The 5000-nt window shown below is 42.0% G+C and overlaps 1 protein-coding gene and 1 long non-coding RNA gene across 3 annotated transcripts in view; one reads left to right on the forward strand and one right to left on the reverse strand.

Annotated features, from left to right (window-relative positions):
• The window catches only part of LOC135109809 (uncharacterized), a 43602-nt gene that overhangs the window by 5800 nt on the left and 32802 nt on the right, over positions 1-5000 (reverse strand). The window lies entirely within an intron of this gene.
• LOC135109807 (mucin-22-like) overlaps positions 1-5000 on the forward strand; it is a 51756-nt gene that overhangs the window by 6 nt on the left and 46750 nt on the right. For both annotated transcript variants that reach the window (XM_064021510.1, XM_064021508.1), the window contains exon 1: positions 1-406. This exon is cut by the window's left edge. The gene's annotated coding sequence lies outside the window, so the exon portion shown is untranslated. The remainder of the gene's footprint in view (positions 407-5000) is intronic.

Raw genomic sequence — 5000 nt, forward strand, 5'->3', positions numbered from 1 at the left:
CAACCACGCGCGTGAACCCTGAGCAGAGGGAGCTGGTGGTGGCTGGCTGGCGGAGCTCGTGTGGCCCTCTCAGTCCCCCGTCTTCTACCTCAAGAGTGTCTACCGCTTACTCTCTCCCTCTAAACCTCGCCACACACACGAGTTACGGCGGGAATAACTGTTATCTGACGCCCCTTCGTCTAGGTGTGGTTTGGGAACGAAGACGTGCGTGTGTGCGGGTGTGCAGGTGTGAAGGCGTGTGCGTGTGTGTGTGTGTGCAGGATAGAAGAGGGTGTTGGTTCATGATCACCGTCGCTCCAGGAAGTGTAAGCGTGAGCGTTTGTCTGTCCTGACCACCACGAAGACGCGTTACCTCTACTTCTCTCGCTCCCTCGCCTCCTCGTCCCTCAGGCAGCGCTGCGAAAAGGTAAGTTATGCAGTGTCCTATTTCTGCTTATTTATCCTTATTGCTCTTTCTACCATTTCCTTAGACTCTTGGGCGTGTGATATATCCTAATTAATTATAATACACTTGCAGTTTAGAAATGAAGATGAGACATAGTAATTATCCATATTAAACCCTCTTTCTGCCTGATACACGTATAGTTTATTAATAAAGATAAAATAAAGTTATCTATATCTAACCCTCTTTTTACCTCCTTATAGTGCCATAGCTTCTAATACAAATACACACAATAATAGTAAAGAGCTAGTGGACTTGAGTTGCGGCCAAGGACAAGGTAAAATACAGGTTGGTTGCGCACCTGAGCGGGAAGGTCAGGTGTGGACGTGGGAGGCAAGAAGCAGGTCAATGAAGGCGGTGAATCGTGGTGCTTAAAAGAAAGGGTCGATAGTTTGTCTTGGCAAATGAACACGTTTGGATTCTCTTCCTTATTTGTTTTGTGGGATTCACGTGTTTGTTGAGGATCTGAATGCTAATGAGATACTTAACGCGTTCTCTCTCTCTCTCTCTCTCTCTCTCTCTCTCTCTCTCTCTCTCTCTCTCTCTCTCTCTCTCTCTCTCTCTCTCTCTCTCTCTCTCTCTCTCTGACTCGTAAATTAAGACAGGCTAATTTTCTAATCACCCTCTGTATTATTTCAAAGTAGTATACAAGACTCCTTAACTATTTTTTGTGCAGGGAAGGAGAGCAATTAGGGAGTAAGTGGAGAAGGAAAGGCGAAGATAAGAAGCACAGAGCAGAGATGCCCAGCTGGCGGTGCCGTTAGGAGACTTAAATGGAAAAGCAGCCATATATAGGAGAGAGAGAGAGAGAGAGAGAGAGAGAGAGAGAGAGAGAGAGAGAGAGAGAGAGAGAGAGAGAGAGAGAGAGAGAGAGAGAGAGAGAAAGAGAGGAAAGAAAATATGTAGACAGATAAAACGACAGACAGATCGACAGATGAATAGAGAGATAGACAGATTCACAAACGGAGAGACAGAGAAAATAGATACTCGCGTACAGAAAAAAAGAAAAAAACAGACGGAAAAAAAACAAACAAACAGGAAAAACACACCACAAAATAACTAAGATACCCACAACACACACACACAAAAAAAAAAAAAAAAAACCCACCAAACTCAACCCTCCCAAACACACAAACAAACAAACAAACGAACACAACGAAACTCACAACAAACCAAGCCACAATAATGGCAACAAAGGCGCAACACAAAGCCAAACCAAAACCCCTTTTAATCCCATGACGGCAACGTAAGCCAGCCAGCCAGCGAGCCAACCAGCCAGCCAGCAGCGCCCCTACCGTCAGCTGGGCGGGGAATGGGGTCGAAAGGGCCTTCAGGGTGTTGTCCTGCTCCCCGGGGCGGCCTCGAGAAGCGTACCACCCTCTCCCCGCACCGTCTCCCCACGCTACTCTCCCAGTCTCCCTGTCTCCTTGTCTTCTTTCTACTTTATCGTTCTCTGTTCAAGCTGCTACTCTCTCATCTTTTCTTGTTATCCACGCCTTGTTATTTACCTCTCCTTCCGTCATATCTTCTCCTTCCTCTGACTCACGTGTCTTTTAGTTTATTTCTCAGTTTCCATGTCTCTTTTCCTACTTTATCGTTCTGTCTTTTTCATTCTACTATTCTCATCTTTTCCTTTCATTTGCTCCTGTTTTTTTCTTTCCTCTCCTTCTATCACAATCTCCTCTCTTTCCTCTATTTTTTTTTGTTTCATTTCCATGTATGCAGTGTTGTTTTTGCTAGTTCCTTCTCATTCATGTTTATTTTCCACACTTTCCTCTTCTTTTTCCTTTCTCCACATCCACATCATCTGACTGTACATACTTCTCTTTCTTTTCATTCCACTACACTTTCCTCATTCTCTCCCCCTTTTTTTTTGGTTCTTATTTTTATTTTTTTCGTATCTGTCTCTCACACTCACTCGTTTCCTTTCTTTTTAATCTGTTCTCTTCATTCTCTTCTCCACGTCTCTTTTCATCTCATTCGCATTCTCTCACACTCTCTTATTTGCATCTCTTCCTCTCACTCGAGCCTCCTCCTCTCATCCGAACTCCTTGATCCTACACGCAACTCTTCCTCTCACTCACACCTCTCTTCATCTCCTCCTTTTTATGCCTCTTGCTCTCATTTGCACTCATTTGTTTTCCTCTGATTATTTCCTTTCTCTTCTCATTTCCTTTGTCTCTTACCATTTGGACTTGTTTCCTTTTCACCTAAGTTTCTTTCCTTCATATTTAATTCTTCTCTTCCTTGATTTTTATTCTATATGTTTATCATCACTTGAATTTTGTTTAATTTTCCCTCACTTTCAGGTGAGACCGATTTTCTCATTAAATGTCATTGGTCTTCATCAAGCTACACGATTTACTCAATAATTTCTTCTTTACAATGCAATTTTCATTCATCTTTTTATATACTCTTACTCTTTTTAGTTATTATCTCTTGCTTTTATCATTCTCTACTTGTATACTTTCTTTCTCCTTTCTCGCTCTTTTTTTTTTTTAAATTTCTCTCGTTCTCTACTCGCTTTCATCACTCTTTCTTTCATAACTCTCTCTCTACATCCCTTTTCCTTAGAGAGAGAGAGAGAGAGAGAGAGAGAGAGAGAGAGAGAGAGAGAGAGAGAGAGAGAGAGAGAGAGAGAGAGAGAGAGAGAGAGAGAGATAAAAGAAAGAGGCCCACTGAAAGGAAAGGAATAAATGGCGAGAGATGAGGATGGAGAGGAACAGGAAGAGGGAGAGGAAGGAGGAAAGTTACAGATAAAGGAAAGTTACTGGTGTATGGGGATGAGAGAGATAAATGAGAGGGTGGTGAGAGGCGAGGAAGTAATGAGGAAGGAAGGGGAGGAGGGAAGGCGAATGAACATGAGTGAGTTATTAGTTACGGAATGAATGGTAGCAGAGAGAGAGAGAGAGAGAGAGAGAGAGAGAGAGAGAGAGAGAGAGAGAGAGAGAGAGAGAGAGAGAGAGAGAGAGAGAGAGAGAGAGAGAGAGAGAGAGAGAGAGAGAGAGAGAGAGGCTGTGAGGCAAAGGGAACGAGATATACAGGTGGGTGGGGTACACTTGATTGGGGGGAGGGGGATAGTGGTGGTAGAGGTAGTGGTGGTGGTGGCGGTGGTGGTGGTCAGTGGGCCAAACCCTAACCGGTCTCGAGGTACCGTTCATCGCTGCAGACACACACACACACACACACACACACACACACACACACACACACACGTACACTTAAAGGTTACACATACTTAGGAATACAAAGCTTATAAATAACATTAACATTCCTGAGAGAAGGAGGAGGAGTAACTGGAGGAGGAGGAGTAACAACAACAACAACAACAACAACAACAACAATAACAAAAACAGTAATAATAATAATAATAATAATAATAATAATAATAATAATAATAATAATAATAATAATGATAATAATAATAATAATTATTATTATTATAATAATAATAAGACAAGAAAAAATAAAACAAAACGTCAATAACTCTACTACTACTACTATTACCACTACTACCGCAACCACCGTCACCACGACAACCACAACAACAACCATAGAAATAAACAAACACAACAACAACAACAACAACAACAACAGCAACAACCACACGCTCCCCACTTACCAACCGCACATCAACACAAACATGTCTTCCTTTAAAAGTCAAGCAGTGACTCGTAAGATATAACAATAAAACAGTGACCCCTAACGGTAATAATAATGACGATAATGGCAGGAATTACAATGATAATGACGGTGGTGATATTGATGATGATAATGATGGTGATGATAATGAAAATGAAGATACAAACATTGCTTCCTCTTCTTCTCCTCTTCCTTTTTCCTTCTCTTCCTTCAACCATGACCTGAATAAGGAAGAGGAAGGAAAGAAGGAAGGACAGGACAGGAAGGAAAAGAGATAAAAGCAAGAAAGAAACAAAAATAACACAAAACAGAACAAACATGTATCTGATTCACCTTGTGTGTGTGTGTGTGTGTGTGTGTGTGTGTGTGTGTGTGTGTGTGTGTGTGTGTGTGTGTGTGTGTGTGTGTGTGTGTGTGTGTGTGTGTGTGTGGTGTGTGTGTGTGTGTGTGTGTGTGTGCATAAAAGCGATCAACGGAAATATTTGGTTGACTGGAGCCACGTGAAGAAGACGCCCTCCTCCTCCTCCTCCTCCTCCTCCTCCTCTTCCTCCATCTCTTTTATCTGTCCTCTTTTTATTCCTCGTGTTTTCTCCTCCATTTACTTTTGCTTTTTATATATTAGAAAAAACAAGAATCCCAAGAAAACAAAAAGAGACAGAGAGAGAAAGAAAGAAAGACAAGAAGAGTGACATATCTGGACGAGAGAGAGAGAGAGAGAGAGAGAGAGAGAGAGAGAGAGAGAGAGAGAGAGAGAGAGAGAGAGAGAGAGAGAGAGAGAGAGAGAGAGAGAGAGAGAGAGAGAGAGAGACGGAAGTAGTTATTGTGCTTATCAAGACTTAATTTTCTTGATAATTTCTCTCATAATCTTCCATATCAAAATTGTCACGTTATAATTTCTGTCTGAGAGAGAGAGAGA

Source organism: Scylla paramamosain, chromosome 19 (genome assembly GCF_035594125.1).
Source record: "Scylla paramamosain isolate STU-SP2022 chromosome 19, ASM3559412v1, whole genome shotgun sequence".
Classification (NCBI taxonomy): domain Eukaryota; kingdom Metazoa; phylum Arthropoda; class Malacostraca; order Decapoda; family Portunidae; genus Scylla; species Scylla paramamosain.